This window comes from Podarcis bocagei, assembly GCF_964188305.1.
Source record: "Podarcis bocagei genome assembly, chromosome: 12".
In the NCBI taxonomy this organism is placed as follows: Eukaryota; Metazoa; Chordata; class Lepidosauria; order Squamata; family Lacertidae; genus Podarcis; species Podarcis bocagei.
Genome location: NC_138137.1, coordinates 27313656 through 27331359, shown reverse-complemented (window position 1 = coordinate 27331359; position 17704 = coordinate 27313656). Strand labels below are relative to the sequence as shown.

Here is a 17704-nt window from a genome sequence, read left to right as displayed (position 1 = left end):
GTAATCTTGGTGCCTCTGAATCTGGTAGCTGGGTGCCACAGCCTGTGAAAGTTCTAGCTAGCTCCCTAAGTTCATTGACACTGAAATATCACGCCATGTTTGTTGATTTAAAAGATGCAGTGCATTTGTTCTCTGGGCCAAAGTATACTGTAATAACACAATGGTTTTATGATATGGTACACAGTATTTAGAGTTCAAAATGTGCCTCAGGATTTCCTGTGTGTGAAATGTCAGGCTGCTAACTCCACCTCTGCAAGATTTCGCTTTTGTTTACTCTGAGGAGCAAACAGAACCCTTGCTAGGGAGCCATCCCAAATAGGTAAAACTGGGGGGGGGGGTACCAGAAAGTCAGAACTATCAATAGTAAATACTGACAGGTGGGATGAATTGCGGGGGTGTTGGATAACTCTTTAAAAACTTTGTGTTATTGTTGCAGCACTTACTCTTTCATGTTTCAAAAGTAGATTTATTCATCTTCCAGTTTTAAAGATGCACATTCCATATTCTGTCAAAAACTCCATGCCCTCCCTGTTTCTAGCGCAGGGGTTGTGGCCAGAATCTAAACTTTATATTCTACACAGAATATATACTTCAGACAGTGTGGTTTCTAACTTTCCCCGTGTTGAACAGTAGATTTCCTGGTGAGATATTATAAGTTTCTTTTGAAACCCTTCTCTGGTTCAGCGCTGTGGGGCGGGAGGAGGAGTTGCTATTCAAGAAATATAAGCTGAAAGCACCCTCAGCTTACATCAGATCATGAACTATTTGCTAACTCAGATGTAACACACACACACACCCCCAAAAATAGTTGACCCTCTAAAACTTGCCTTTCTGCATACTTCTAAACCTTTCAAACTTTCTGACTTCCCATTTAAAGAAGACTTTTTCTGATGCTTTCATTCTCTTTCTTTGGAGTGGAGGATCAGGAGGGGAAGGTTGGAGGGCATTGGATGTTGTTTTATTTGCTTGTTTGCTGCATTTATATCCAACTTTTCATCCAAGGAGCTCAAGGTTAGCGCTGCCATATTTTGAAGAACAAAAAAAGAGGACTCTATGATGGCCATTCAAAGCAAATAAATGCAATTTGTCTCGGATTTTACCCCTGCAAAAATAGAACGTTTCCTGGAAAAAGTGGACAGATAGCCAGGGGCATCTTACCCCATAGAGGCTAGTTGCGTAGGGTGGCAGGGCGCCAAGTTCTGGAGGGCGCCAGGGAAGAAACTGGACGTGGCTCCTCCTGGCATCAGTTTGCCACCCTCGCCCACCATTGCCATGCCACGCCAAAGCAGCGCTGTGCCCAGAGCCTCCATCTGCCGTGGCCACCATGGCACCAAGTGGCCAGCTGAGCTGGGGGGGTGCTGCGTCCAGCCTCTGCCTCTTCCCCACCGGAAGAGCTGCCCTCCAGCCGCTGCCTGCCTCCTCCAGCCCCGCCAGCAGCACTGTCCTCCCTAAAAAAACTCTGGGGAATGGGGGGGTGCCGGAGGGAGCTTTGTACCAGGGCGCCGGATATGCTTAAGATGGCCCTGCTCATGGCAACCCTAGTTCTGCTCCTTCCCATTTTATCCTCACAGCATCCCTGTGAGGGACGGTAGATTAGGTTGTAGTGTCGTTACCAAAAATACAGAGGGCATATACTTAAGGCTGCTATGGAGTAGGAATTAGGATTGTCCCTTCTCCTGCTCTCCCAACCTATCTGTGTTTATGAAATGGTGGTATGAAGCTCCTATGTTTGTAAGTTGTGGGTACAGAGGTTCTTTCCCTGCAATTAGGAGTCACTTGCAATTTCATTGCAAAACTCCTTCTTTAGAGGATTTTCATAGAATCATAGAATCATAGAGTTGGAAGAGACCACAAGGGCCATCGAGTCCAACCCCCTGCCAAGCAGGAAACACCATCAGAGCACTCCTGACATATGGTTGTCAAGCCTCTGCTTAAAGACCTCCAAAAAAGGAGACTCCACCACACTCCTTGGCAGCAAATTCCACGGTCGAACAGCTCTTACTGTCAGGAAGTTCTTCCTAATGTTTAGGTGGAATCTTCTTTCTTGTAGTTTGGATCCATTGCTCCATGTCCGCTTCTCTGGAGCAGCAGAAAACAACCTTTCTCCCTCCTCTATGTGGCATCCTTTTATATATTTGAACATGGCTATCATATCACCCCTTAACCTCCTCTTCTCCAGGCTAAACATGCCCAGCTCCCTCAGCCGTTCCTCATAAGGCATCGTTTACAGGCCTTTGACCATTTTGGTTGCCCTCCTCTGGACACGTTCCAGTTTGTCAGTGTCCTTCTTGAACTGTGGTGCCCAGAACTGGACACAGTACTCCAGGTGAGGTCTGACCAGAGCAGAATACAGTGGCACTATTACTTCCCTTGATCTAGATGCTATACTCCTATTGATGCAGCCCAGAATTGCACTGGCTTTTTTAGCTGCCGCGTCACATTGTTGGCTCATGTCAAGTTTGTGGTCAACCAAGACTCCTAGATCCTTTTCACATGTACTGCTCTCAAGCCAGGTGTCCCCCATCTTGTATTTGTGCCTCTCATTTTTTTTGCCCAAGTGCAATACTTTACATTTCTCCCTGTTATAATTCATCTTGTTTGTTTTTGCCCAGTTCTCTAATCTGTCAAGGTCGTTTTGAAGTGTGATCCTGTCCTCTGGGGTGTTAGCCACCCCTCCCAGTTTGGTATCATCTGCAAATTTGATCAGGATGCCCTTGAGTCCATCATCCAAGTCATTGATAAAGATGTTGAATAAGACCGGGCCCAAGACAGAACCCTGTGGCACCCCACTAGTCACTCTTCTCCAGGATGAAGAGGAACCATTGATGAGCACCCTTTGGGTTCGGTCAGTCAGCCAGTTACAAATCCACTGAGTGGTAGCATAGTCAAGACCACATTTTACCAGCTTCTTTACAAGAATATCATGGGGCACCTTGTCAAATGCCTTGCTGAAATCAAGGTAGGCTACATCTACTGCGTTCCCTTCATCTACCAGGCTTGTAATTCTGTCAAAAAATGAGATCAGGTTAGTCTGACATGACTTATTTTTCAGAAATCCATGCTGACTATTGGTGATCACAGCATTCCTTTCTAGGTGCTCACAGACTGTTTGCTTGATGATCTGCTCCAGAATCTTCCCTGGTATTGATGTCAGACTGACTGGGCAGTAATTATTTGGGTCCTCTCTTTTCCCCTTTTTGAAAATAGGGACAACATTTGCCCTCCTCCAGTCTGCTGGGACTTCGCCTGTTCTCCAGGAATTCTCAAAGATGACTGCCAGTGGTTCTGAGATCACATCTGCCAGTTCTTTTAATACTCTTGGATGCAGTTCATCTGGCCCTGGAGACTTGAATACATCTAAACTAGCCAAGTATTCTTGTACTATCTCCTTAGTTATTCTGGGCTGTGTTTCCTCTGCTGAATCATTTGCTCCAAATTCTTCAGGTCGGGCATTGTTTTCTTTATCGGAGAAGACTGAGGCAAAGAAGGCATTGAGGAGTTCAGCCCTTTATGTGTCCCCTGTTTGCATTTCACCATCTTCTCCTCTGAGTGACCCCACTGTTTCTTTGTTCTTCCTTTTGCTACGAACATACCCATAAAAGCCTTTTTTTGTTGCTTTTAACCTCTCTAGCAAGCCTGAGTTCATTCTGTGCTTTAGCTTTTCTGACTTTGTGTCTACACGTGCTGGCTATTTGTTTGAATTCCTCTTTGGTGGTTTCCCCCCTTTTCCATTTTTTGTACGCATCCTTTTTTAATCTTAACTCAGTTAAAAGTTCTTTAGATAGCCACCCTGGCTTCTTTAGGCACCTTCCATGTTTCCGTCTCATTGGTATTGCCTGACGTTGTGCTTTTACTATCTCCCTCTTAACAAACTCCCAGCCATCATGAACTCCCTTTCCTTTTAATATTACTGTCCATGGGATCTCACCCAGCACTTCCCTAAGTTTTATGAAGTCGGCTTTCTTAAAGTCAAGAAATTGAGTCCTAGTATGCTTGGCTGCTCCTTTCCGCTGTATAGTAAACTTCAGAAGAGCATGATCACTCGCGCCTAATGATCCTTCCACTTCTACCCCACTAACCAGGTCATCAACATTGGTTAGGACCAGATCTAAAATGGCTGTTCCTCTTGTTGCTTCTCCCACTTTCTGGACAATGAAGTTGTCTGCAAGGCCAGTGAGGAATCTGTTTGACCTTATGCTCTTGGCTGAGTTTGACATCCAACAAATATCCGGGTAATTGAAGTCCCCCATTACTACTATCTCCCTTCCTTTTGCATGCTTGGCCATCTGTTCCAGGAAGGCATCATCTATGTCCTCCGTTTGGCTTGGGGATCTATAGTAAACTCCCACAATGAGGTCTCTGTTATTCTTCTCTCCCTTAATTTTGACCCAAATGCTCTCACTTTGGCTTTGAGGTTCTAAATCTTGGATCTCTTCACAGGTATACACATCCCTGACATATCACGCCACTCCTCCTCCTTTCTTGTCTGGTCTGTTTCTCTGAAATAGATTGTATCCCCCCATTATTACATTCCAATCGTGGGACTTATCCCACCAGGTTTCAGTGATGCCTATTATGTCATATTTAGTTTGCTGTACCAAGAGCTCAAGCTCATCTTGTTTATTTCCCATGCTTTGCGCATTAGTGTACAGACATTGAAGTCCATTAATCATTCCCCCGTGTCTCTTATTTAAGGATTTTTTCCTCCCACCACTAGGTCTGCGTGCTGTTTGCTCCATTTGATCTATAACATTTGGATGATCATCTTCATCAATTGATAGACTCCTACCTTCAGGAGCACTGTCTCCCTCCCCCACATTAGTCAGTTTAAAGCCCTCCTGATCAGGTTTCTGAGATTTTTGGCAAAAACATTTCTCCCAACCGTTGTGAGGTACAGCCCATCACTTGCCAGAAGTCCATCTTCAAGAAACTGCAGTCCGTGATCTAAGAATCCAAACCATTCCTGTTTACACCATTTGCAAAGCCAGCTGTTCACTTCCACTATTTTCCCCTCTCTCCTTGGGCCACGTTGTTCAACTGGGAGGACAGATGAGATGACAATTTGTGCATTTAGTTGCTTCAATTTCCTGCCGAGAGCCTCGTAGTCTCTTTTGATCTTCTGGAGGCTATTGCTTGCAGTGTCATTGGTTCCCACATGAACCAAGAGGAAGGGGTATTTGTCAGTGGGTTTTATGATTCCTTGCAGTCGTTCAGTTACATCTTGGATCTTAGCCCCAGGGAGACAGCACACTTCCCGAGACATCTTGTCAGGTCCACAGATCACTGCTTCTGTTCCCCTCAGTAGGGAATCCCCTATCACCACTACACGCCTCCTCTTAGGTTTGGTCGGGGTTCTTCCGTGAGCTGTCCGTTCCAAGGTCGCCTGCACATTCCCTGAGGACTGACTTTGCTGCTCGACTTCATATACCTGATCGGCTGTAATGAGGGAGAGATCCTCAAATGGAGTCTGCTCTTCGTCTTCCATGCTAGGGGAGAGGACCTCAAAGAGATTGTGTATTTCTAAACAATCAGAGCGAACCCTGGGCCTCCTACTTCTTTGAGTCACGTTTCTCCATATATCTGGCTCCTGTCTTGGTGAACTAGCCTCCTTCTCAGGGGAGTCCCCTGTCTCCTCCTTGGTGGAGACGGTGTGCTCTGTTGCTTCCAAGAAGAGCTCCAGCTCTCTAATTCTTTGGAGCGTAGCTACACGTTCCTCCAGTTGCTGGACTTTGTCTTTTAAGAGGGCAATCAGCATGCAATTGCTGCAGGTAAAGCTGCCTGCAACCTTTGGCAAGATGGCAAACATTGCGCAGGAACCGCAGGCGACTGCAGCTGTTCCCTCCCCCTCCATCTTGAGAACGTGTCGTTGGGGGTGGCTACAGCGGTCCTCCATCATAAAAAGTGTGAAGACAGGACAAATAACTCCCCCCACAAAAAAAACCCTAGGTCTCCCCCAACAAACGTTTGAGACAAGCTCCCCTAAATCTAAAAGATGGATCAAACTGTGCGTGCCGCTAGACGCGCCGCTGCCCTGCTAGCTCTGATAAGCTCCTCCCACAGCTAATCACCTGCCTCAACAGAAACCCTGCCCCCTCTGACCTTTGCACAGGGAGAACAGCTAATCAGCCACAAAGAAACAGCTAATCACCTCCTCCCACAGCTAATCACCTGCCTCAACAGAAACCCTGCCCCCTCTGACCTTTGCACAGGGAAAACAGCTAATCAGCCACAAAGAAACAGCTAATTTTGAGCAGAGGTTGGACGATCATCTGTCACAGATGATTTAATTTAGATTCCTATACTGCAGAATTGATGCTCTTGAATTATGGTGCTGGAGGAGACTCTTGAGAGTCCCATGGACTGCAAGAAGATCCAACCTATCCATTCTTAAGGAAATCAGCCCTGAGTGCTCACTGGAAGGACAGATCCTGAAGCTGAGGCTCCAATACTTTGGCCACCTCATGAGAAGAGAAGTTTCCCTGGAAAAGACCCTGATATTGCGAAAGATGGAGGGCACAAGGAGAAGGGGACGACAGAGGACAAGATGGTTGGACAGTGTTCTCGAAGCTACCAGCATGAGTTTGACCAAACTGCGGGAGGCAGTGGAAGACAGGAGTGCCTGGCGTGCTCTGGTCCATGGGGTCACAAAGAGTTGGACACGACTAAACAACAACAACAACTGCAGACTAGATGACCCTGGATGTACCTTCTAACTCCACAATGTTATGATTCTATATAACTAGGCTCTGCTCTGACCCTCACATATAGACATATATGGACCCATCAAATCTCATGAATAGGGCTCACTAAATATGGACTGGTTTTCCCTTCCTACTATTAACACTCTGGTTTATTGTTGGAAGGAAGAGAATACCGGTATGTGTCATATATACATAGCCCTTTCAGTGAACACGTATAGATGTAAGAATTCTAAGTGACTGCACATACAATCTGGATTAATTAAAGCTGAGCTCAAAAGGATCATCTCGTGAATGTGGATGAAGGAATAGGAAAGTTGAAACCATTTTTTTTTATTTATTTGGCTTTTTAAATAATAATAAAAATCAAGCTTCATCCTGTGCTTTTCATAATATTCTTTTCCTTGGCGTGGGGAAAGTGTTGCCATTTAATTTCTGTACATCAGGATGCTGTTCAAGGTGAGAAGCAGGAAACAAAGATGATTCTACCCATTTGTGAAAGCCCTGGATGTTTTGTCTTTGGTAAAATGGGAATGCCATGGTGACAGTGCAGTAAAACAGCATTATGTGGGGCTTTTGTGTGTTGGATGCTTTTATAACATCATCCAAAGAGAAGGCAGTTAGGGTTAACTGAACATTTATAGGAACTTGGCAAGACTGCTTTTGGAAGCCTACATTGTCCTGAAGGCTGCCTTAATCTTTTAAATTTATGATAGCCTGTTTTAATTTTTTCTTTCATCAGTTAAGCTCTGCTGATGTCCATCAATTTTGGGTTTGACACAGGTTCAAAGAATGTATGGCTATAGTTATACCTCTCACCTATTGTAGTAGAGAAGATGGAGAAACTCACGCTGAACCAAATGTGACTAATGCCAGGACAGAAGGCATTTGGTGTCGAAGACTTCCTATTTTAGTAAACAAACAAAACACTGTTACCATGCAGAAGTACATTGCTTGTGTTGTTTGCTCTAGGAAAAAGGAAAGCGGTTGAGTTATACTCCTAAATTTCTAGTCAATCATGAGTTAGAAAGATCTATGAAAAATTAATACAGTAGTACCTCGGGTAGTACCTCGGGTTAAGAACTTAATTTGTTCTGGAGGTCCGTTCTTATCCTGAAACTGTTCTTAACCTGAGGTACCACTTTAGCTAATGGGGCCTCCTGCTGCCGCCACCGCGTGATTTCTGTTCTCATCCTGAAGCAAAGTTCTTAACCCGATGTACTATTTCTGGGTTAGTGGAAGATGCCTTGACCATGCAGGACCAAATAAGCAACACCGATCCCATTAGCCTTCCATGCTCTAGAAAAGCAGGTGGGGGTGTTGGCTGTCCCTTCCTGAAGGTGTGTGAGGTGCTTTCTGACAGCAGAACACTTGAGGACATGGGGCACCTTCACACAGCCATATCCAATGGCGCAGCTCCGCCCACTTCAGGTCTGACAGGGAGTCTAACACAGCCAGCCAGATCTTGTGGACTCAGGAATATATGTAATACAAATCACCCGACTACAGAGAGAGGTTGGGTTCATTTTATGTTTGACTGCTTACACATCACTCTGCTTCCAACAACGCTAAAATAATGGCTTCCATAAAAATTGTGTATCCTTATTTATATGCACAGATTCAATTTTAGAAATGTTGCTACAATTTAAATTGAAATACCATGCATCTGCCATAATGGCCTGCACCCCTGCTTCTAGACGATGTTGATGGGTAGTTTCAAAGACCCCCTAAGCAGATCTTCAAACAGAGGGCTGTCCTCTGAAAGGAAGAATACATTGACACCTGAACCTCAGCCCTTAGCATTCTCTTGTTTCTGTGGTCAGAATTTTTAAATTAGTCCAATAATATGTATCATTTGACATTCTTTATAGGCCAAGTAACAAGCTACTCTTTAAAAAATAGAAATAGCTGTGGCTCTTGCATCTACTCTTTGCTACATACATATTGTATTGCCTGTTTCCATATTCAGATAACAGAGATCACAGAGACAATAAGTTTGTGACCCGCAAACCAGCATTCAGATCCAACTGAAGAAAGACTGACATTTCCTTACCTGTGTTTTTGTTAAACATTGTGCAATGAGCCTTCTTGCTGGTGACTTCTGTCAGCTGGCAATTGGGACAGAGTTGTTTCTGATAAGGAAAGGGGAAGCAAGCAGCCTGCAGCTGCTGAGGCTCTGGCCAATGGCTAAGGTCACGCTGGCCTCAGCCTTGTTGTAGTGTTTTGCTTATTTATTTATTCAGTCATCTGTTCAAGATTTTTACATCCCACCTTTCCTGCGATCTGGAGCTCAAGGCAGCTAAGAACTAATAAAACTGCACAAAATAAGTCATCATTTAATTGAAACTGCAGTCATAGCAGCAACCATTTTTGTTTTAATATATTTTTCTTAAAGATTTCTTAGTTTACAAAAATATATGCATTGTTTTTTCTACAGATCAGTTTCATTTGTTGTGAGACATTAGTGTTACATACAGTGTTAGGTTAGGAAGAAAAGAGGAGGGAAGAGGGGGAGGGGGAATGCTGAGTGGGGTGGAGTTGGGTGGTGATGCCTCTATTCTTCTACTTAGTGTACAGTATGTGTGGGGTTTTGTTTCAGCGTCCCTTGTGTGGGTTCTCTTACTATTCACTTGGTGTATTTCCTTGGTAGTGAGAGAGGTTGTGGGCGGCCTAGGGTGTGGGTGGTTGTTTTTGATTGGCTGTGGTGAACTTTGTTTTCGTGTGTGAGTGGGATGTGTGTTTGTGTTTGGATCAGGTTAGCTAGATTGATTCGTATGCTGCTGGGGGATTCTTGTTGTTGTCTTGTTGGACTGTGTGTGTGATAAAGGAGAACCATACCGGAGTGAAGGCTTCTTCTTCTATTTGTCCCCGTGTCAGTTTCAGTTTATTGGTGAGTTTTTTTCTAATAAGGCTGTTTCCCATACTATTTGATACCATTGGTCCATGCATCCTCCTGACAAGTCTCTCCAGTGCCTGGTTATGATGCTTCTGGCTGCAGAGAGTAGGTGTGTTATGAGCTCTTCATGATGTGAGTAGGCATTATTATCTTGGAAGATGTTTAGTAGGGCCAGTTCTGGGGTGATTTCTAATACTTAGTTCTTTTGCATTTTTCTTGTAAGATTGATGTCCAGAAGAGTTGGATTTGGGGACATTCCCACCACATGTGGAGGTATGTACCTGTGGAGGTGCATCCTTTCCAGCATTTTGGTGAGGTTTCTGGGCATATAGCAGCAACAATTCAATGCCAAATAGTATCCGTAAAGTCACACCTGGAAATGGTTTACCCCCTTACACAAGCGCTTGGCCAGTATAAATCTCTACAATGTGTACGACCTGGGGGGGATACCTCCTCCCCTCCATCTCCCTCGGCGCAGGCAAATATTGTCCCCAGCAAACAGGTGAGATTTCAAAGTGTAACATTTAATAAAGCCCATTTCAATTTAACTAGTGTAATGCAATAAAAATACAGTGGTGCCCCACAAGACGAATGCCTCACAAGACGGAAAACTCGCTAGACGAAAGAGTTTTCCGTTTTGGAGGTGCTTCGCAAAACGAATCTCCTATGGGCTTGCTTTGCAAGGCGAAAATGTCTTGCGAGTTCCTGTGGGTTTTTTTCCCTTTCCCCCCCTTTTTCTAAGCTGCTAAGCCGCTTATCAGCTGATCCGATAAGCCGATAAGCTCTAAAAGCCGCTAATACCGCTAATCCGCTAATCCGTCAATGGCCTTGCTTCGCAAGACGAAAAACCGCTAGACGAAGAGACTCTCGGAATGGATTCTTTTCGTCTTGCGAGGCACCACTGTACAACAAATACAGCAGAATAATTTGCTAATAGAGTAGGGAAATAAAAACACCAATATCGTATCTTACCCTCTTCTCCTCCCTCCCTCAGTGGCAGCAGTAATATCAAGTTAAAAACTGCAAGATATTGCAACCAAACCACACCGTTTCCGCAACTGCTTACAGTCTAGTGTTCTTGCTGGAAAGGAGGAGGTAAACCCTCCCAGGGGCCCTGATAGCGGAAGTTGGATTGTGCTTCTCACTTCTGGGTTTTTGTGTCTCCCCCCCCCAACCCCCGCCCCAAGTAATATCTGCACAAGAAGCAGCAAAGTAACTGATTTTGATATGAGAGGCATTCCCTTCACAGCATGCCAAGTGTCTTCTCAAGCTAGAGCTAGGCCCAAGGTAATTTTGCTCTGCTTTTTAAAGAAGCTGCTGGCTGTACCAAAGCCATCAAAGTACACTACAATTATGTATTTTATTTTATTTTTGGACGAAAATTCTAAAATGATGCAAATCATACCGTGAGCTATGCTGAAAGAGGAAGTGAATGCTGTCATCCTCAAAGAAAAACGGTGATGGTCAGAGTTGGAAGAGCTAAGGTCAAGCTTCACTTACGTAGCAACAACTAAGGTTGCTTGGAATGGTGTTATGGGCGAGGGTATGTTGTCATTTCCTCGTCAGAGTAGCAGCCCAAAGAGCGCAGGGCTCTAAACTGCCTTTACAATTGAAAATAAGAATTCCCGGAATGGACCTTGCAAGGATGTATGCATTATGTCTATATTTGTGGTACATGCATGTTCTACGGCAGTGTAGTCTGGCTTTCAATTTTGGTTGGTGCTGTATATAAATCGGATCATCAGCTGTACTTAAGAACGAAATTCCTGAGCTGTTTTCTACATTTAAGCTGGTTCTTGAGATATTTACAACCATATATGGCAACTGATAGGGGCATTTTAAAGTTGCCTGAGCTACAAGGAAGCCACTTGCCTGGGAGAAGCTGCCATCATAACATGTAAATCAGGGGTCAAATTTTGACTCAAATTTTGAGAGAGCGCTGGAGAAACCCATCAGAAAATAGGTTGCCAAGGGTGCCAGTGAAAGCCTCTGTGGGCGACCCCTGATGTAAATTAGCCAATTACAATGATCAGTGGGGCCTGATATCCCAGGTCCCAAATACCTAATTGGCACTCAGACAATTGATCAGATCGATCCCCGTTCATGTGGTTTGGCCACTGAAATACTACACAAGCTAGGATGCCGCTGCTTGCAGAAGAGCAACTTCTAGTCAACAGGAGCCATGTTTAAAGGATCTTCCAGTACAGGTTCAGGTCTTAACTACATAGAAAACTGTGTTTTGTAGCTGTCCCGCTCATCTGGAGGGCACCAGATTGGCGAAGCCTGTGATGGGTGGGATAAATCCGGACCAACGTTTGAGTTGAGCTGGACAAAAATAGAAAGTCTCTGCAGCTCCCAAGTTAATTATTGTTGACTTTACAGGCAATCTCAAAATACCAGGAGGAGGGTCAGTTGCTCCTATATATTACATGGCATTTTCATTTTAAAAGTCGTTTCGGAGCTCGCCACTGAACTGAGCCCAACAGACCCAGACAGAGGCATATATCTGCTTCCGGACTGGTTTTCTTTTTTTCATCCTTTTTTCCTAGCTTTAGGCTTGCTAAGGGGAATTCTGCAGGTCACGCAACCTTCCACCTTCCTCGAGGCGAAAGAGCCGTCTGGGCGTGCCTCCTTTATAGCTGCAAAGGGGCGTTCACGCGGCGCAGCTCGCAGGCGAAGCTTGCATCCCCAGGCGAAGGCATTCCGGTCCGGAGCGCCTGGGCTTGCCGCGCGCCAGCGGCGTCTCAGGGTCTCAGGTCCCCATCGGGTCCCAGGTGAGTTGCTGCAGGATTGCAGTGGGGGGGGGGTTGAGGGGATGGATAGCGGTCACAATTGGAAGGCTTCTCTCATTGCATCCGACGGCAGACTCCTTCAGCCGACCAGAAAGTTTTTGGACCGCAGTTTCTGCCTTTCTGATCTTAGGAGTCTACTCTGAAGTAAGTCCCACTGGGCTCAATAGCACTTAACCCTCAGGGAAGTGCCTATAGGACTGGTGGAGCCTCGAGATTTCGGGCTGCTTGGCAAGTGCAAGCCTGCGCGTGTCTACTCTGAAGTAAGTTGCTGTGAGATCAGTAGGGCTTACTCGCGGGTAAGGGGTTTTACAGGGCTGCCGCCTTAAGAATGTTTCGGTTTTTAAGCCAGATTTTAGCAACGCGTTGTAAAGAATAAAGTAATGAGGCTTTACTTGTAAGAGAGACATCCTCACACGTCCAAGTAGTTGTCTGTGCGCGCGCGCGCGATTTAAGTTAAGAATGTGCGTGACGCCCCCCCTCTGCCTTTGGGGCAGAAGCCCCACCTCAGTAATGCACGCAGGATGGATTGACACATGTCTACACAACCTGCTGCCTTTGGATTCTTTCAGCTGTGGTGGAAGAGCGAGGCAATGGCATTTGCCTCCGAACTATCACTCCAGCTTCACCTCCCCTCTCCCGAGGTCCTTTGGGTCAGGGTAATCAAAGGGTAATCCCAGTTACCTGCCAGGGATACCCCCAACCCGACATCCCTTAATATACAATAGCCCATTATCCTGATGGGAAACAGAATTTGGTTATCCATGAAATTCTACTCAATATTGATCCAGAGCAGAACTCTGACATATAGTTAGCAGAGTAAAAACTTAAAAACTTTCCCCCAAAAAATAGACCGGAGGCAACTGTATTTCATCCAGCAAAGCTTTACTGCTATTGACGGCAAATGAACATAATAGTCACAAATCCAATAAAGTGGTACCTCTGGTTACGTACTTAATTCGTTCCAGAGGTCCGTTCTTAACCTGAAACTGTTCTTAACCTGAAGCACCACTTTAGCTAATGGGGCTTCCTGCTGCTGCCGCGCCGCCGCTGCACGATTTCTGTTCTCATCCTGAAACAAAGTTCTTAGCCCAACGTACTATTTCTGGGTTACCGGAGTCTGTAACCTGAAGCATATGTAACCTGAAGCTTATGTAACCCGAGGTACCACTGTATACATTCCGGATTGGCACTGTCCATAAGAAATCCAGTTGCAGCAGACTTAACTTAAACTTACAATAACTTATAATAAGTCTAAACCTTAACACTAAGCTTATTCTTGTAGCCTCTAACAATCCAAAGTCACTTCCTGCCCTCTTTTAATCCATTTGAGTTTTGGAGAATCTCTGTTGCATTCTAGAACAGTAGCTTTATTAGTAAATAAACAGAAAAGTGTGTGTGTGTGTTGTGTCACCTTAAAAGATGAAACAATTTCATCTGGTAGAAATAGATTCAAGGCTAGTGTGTGCTGTGATAAATTTTAGTCTTTAAGGTGCCACATAGTACCTTTTCTGTCTCTGATACGTGTTCATCAAGGGGTTATCCTTTCTGTATAAATTATACTTTGAATAAATCCAAAGATTGAGTACTCTTGAAAATTTCTACTTGTTCAGATATATTACACAGCAATAACAGGATTCTAAATGTCAAACTGAATCGGTGAATGGTAGAATGATCTTACACAATAGAGAACTGCAAACAGGAAAAAGACAGAATTCCTTTACAGTTAGTATATTTATATACTGCTTCAAACACTCAGCTGTTTCCCAAACCTATTTACAATAATAAAATACAAAAGACACTTTGAAACAAATCAAACAGTGCAAATACAAGATACTGTACTAAAAAAGATTTGGCCAAGAAAAAGCTATTTTAAAACATATTTTCATGTATATGAATCTGTTTATCTTGGATGCCTGCACTTACACAGGTGCCTCCCAACTTCTTAACTTTTTCCAATAGTGTGTTTAAAGCTTTTGCATTTGTTTGCAATTGCTTATTAAAGGGAGTATGCTAAGAACAATTGTTTCCTGCACAACACATTGACCCCCAACCCATCTCCCACTAGTCCCTATTGCCCATGGTCAAATTTCTGGCCTTATTCTTGAACAAATTGCTCATCCAAAGTGGTGGCCTTTCCAACTCTAGGCATTCTTGGATGACACTGATAAGTTTCTTGCCTGAGTTTGGCAGTGAAGCTGCTTTGATGGCCCTGGTGGACTGCATTTATTTCAAGAAGGACAGGGGAAATGTACCCCTTCATTCTCCGGGAACTTTTGATACCGTGAACCCATGATACTGTGTACCAGATTTGAGGACAGGAATTTAATGCAAACTCACTTGTGATTCTCCTCCTATCTGTCGGATCGATTTCAGAAGGTGGTGCTGGATTGAGAACCTTTGCTTTAATCCATGTCATTTGTGCAATAGGACATCACAGGACAGTGGGCGTAGCATGGGTTGCCAGCCCCCGGGGCAAGGCAAGTATTGCTCCCCCTAACCTGTGGACTGTAAACACTGAGTCCCTCCCACCACTCCAGTACTGAACCCCTTACCCTCCAGGCACATGTTTCATATCCCCAGTAAGTGTGTTTGGGGTCCCAGCCTTTGACATGGAAAGGTGTGCAAGTGGCAACAATTAGGTGTTTGTGAAGCAGGATTTCTGTTGAGTGTCAACCAGGGCACACACAGATCTGCCCTTGATTCTGTGTGAATAAGCCCCCTGTCCCCCGTCTTTCCTAGCCCTATTGAAACCACCGTTAAGGCCACACTCAGGACAAACCCCCAGTTAGGAACCCTCTGCAAGAGAGCACATTGGCCAAGATTTTCTCTGTAAGAAAATTAAATTGAAATTTACTGCCCTCCTGGAGGGGAGAAGGGAAAGTTCTGGGTCTCAGGTAGGTCGTAATCCTAGCCAAGGTGAGACTGCACGTCTCATTTGGCAGCATCATATTAAGGCTTCCCTCCAAAAGGGGTTGTTGTTGTTGTTGTTGTTGTTGTTGTTGTTATTGCAGGTGGTCTATTAGACCGTCAATCACTTTCTATAGTACTGTATTGTTTACATGATGATTAGTGATCCACAAATCACTTAGGTCGAAATAACAGAAGTGTCCTGATTTGCCTTTTACACCTAGACGTATAATTGCAGAAACTCGCTCTTTCTCAAAGAACTGAGTCCCAAATACTGTGCTTAGGATTGGGATATGTTCTGACACTCTTACTTGGAAGTAAGTGCCACAGAAAGAGATCCAAGTGAAGCTGTTCAGGACATGATGCTGTGTAAATCTCTTGCGGGGGTCTGCTCCCTTTTTCATGGGCTGATTCTTGTTTTGTTTTTGGAATCATGAGGAAATGCCTTAGTTAGATGACCTCCTCCAGCCCCCTTCCTTCTTGGGGGAGGTCTGCAAATATTAGCCCTCTTTGCTGTCAATTGGAGTATGTACAGATGTGAGATCTCGAGGCCCGCTACAAAGTGGCTGCTCCGTCCTTGCCTCCTCGCTCTCTCTTCCCCTCCAAGGCCCTGGCTTGTCCTCCTCCTTCTCTCCATCCTCACTTTGTTCTCCTCCCCTTTCTTTCTCTTTAAATAGATTTCAAGGCACTGACTGCCCGGGAGCAGCTGTTGAGCTCTCCAGAGGGAAAGCAAGCTTTCCCATCAATAGCCTCCAATTTGTTTTCAGGTCTGATTCTATGTGCTAGTTCAGAACTACAAAGGCAATCTTAAAGTCTTTAAAAACAAATAAACAACAAAATGAATTGGTGCTAATAAAGGTAACAGTGCAAACTTGTCTGTTCAGCACAAATATGTGGAGAGCATATTGTGTTTTTATAGGCTTTTTCCTTGTCTAACAGCTGTTGTCAAAATTGTGATGTAGTTATAGTATTATGAGTTGCGGGGGAAGTTGAGACCTTTTTAACCTCTGGAACCAGCGAGTGTTAAAATACCAGCCAGCCTAGCTTCCTGACGAGGTGATCGCCTGTGTGATGGCCCATTAAGAGAACACAGGATTAAGGGGCTAGGTGTGAGGTGGCAAATGATGGGTGGGGGGCCTACCTAGACAAACAAAGGCAGAGTTTGAAGAAGAGTTTTGGGACTGCGATGTGAACCAGAGAAAAAGCAACAAGCTGGAGACAGAGTCGGAACACAGTGTTTGATTTTTGTTGGAATCCAAGGCTGTGGCTATGGGAGAAACAAGACCCTTTTGGGATGCTAATGCTCCACCGTAGGCTCAGGTTGTAGATAAGAGTAAATAAACCATATATCATAATGACACCACAGTCTCCACTGTGCCTCATTTCTAAAAGGAAACACGAACCCTGGGTAAGCACCTAGAAGCCTTCCAATCCCACGCCACTCAGAGGCTGGGGTGGTGTGCAATAATATGGTCTAAACAAAGAACCAGAACCAGAAGAATCTTTATTTGCATCAGCCACTAAAATAAAATACAATGTACTGAAGATAGAGGTAAAAACTTAACTATACGACATACATTCTGGAGGTTTAACATCCATAACCAAACAGTAGATCTTATTCTGATTGCCCCTGCTAAAAAGTTTGCATTTTTTGCTGTCACCTGATTAACTTAATCTGCTAGAAGAAAGGACACAGTAGAAATGGTTGAGCCAGGGGAGTACGAAGGGGTGTGTGGTGGGGACGGTCCACCCCAGGTGCCATCCCAGAGGGGGGGTGACAAAATCCCTCCTGGGCGGATCGCACTGCCATGCTGAGATTAGCCCCCCGCCGGGAGGATTGCACCACCTCGCCGCTATCGGCCCCTTGCTGGAAAGATTGCGCTGCCTCGCCGCAATTGGAACACCCCCCCAAGGATCGCACCGCCATGCCGATCGTCCCGTGGGCAGATTGGCACGCCGCTCCTGGTGCAGGAGTGGCTAGCACCGCCACTGGGTTGAGCAACCTGGCATGAACAGTAGCAGAGGGGTAATAACCTCACTCCTCGAATCTTTATAAAGAGTGCAAGCTAGAAGCACATGAGCCATTGATTCAATACTGCCATCTCCACAGGGCCGTAAGCGCTTTTCCAGCAGAAATTTTTGAAATCAACCCTTGAGTACAGCTGAATTCAGTATATTCAATCTTGCATAAGTGAATGCGCGTCTGTATTTTGGAATTGTTAAATTTTGCAAATAGGGTGCCAACATATCAAAATGGCTAGGTGGAAAATAATCATACCTTGGACAAAATTTCCTTATCATGACCAGATTATTCTGTTTCTCAATATCATATAGGTGCTGTCTAATTAAATTATTTGCTGCACTGAAGCCCAGTGTTAATAACAGTTGCAGTGTTAAACCAGAAAAATAAA

General features: G+C 44.7%; 1 protein-coding gene across 4 annotated transcripts in view; it reads left to right on the top strand.

Moving 5' to 3' along the window:
* Positions 1-234: 234 nt before the first annotated feature.
* The window catches only part of ABCB5 (ATP binding cassette subfamily B member 5), a 56715-nt gene continuing 39245 nt past the window's right edge, over positions 235-17704 (top strand). For 2 of the 4 annotated variants that reach the window (XM_081164333.1, XM_081164330.1), the window contains exon 1: positions 12276-12368. The gene's annotated coding sequence lies outside the window, so the exon portion shown is untranslated. Of the gene's footprint in view, positions 320-12275; positions 12369-12523; positions 12647-17704 lie in introns of those variants that run through there. The other 2 variants (XM_081164331.1, XM_081164332.1) reach the window with 2 other exon arrangements.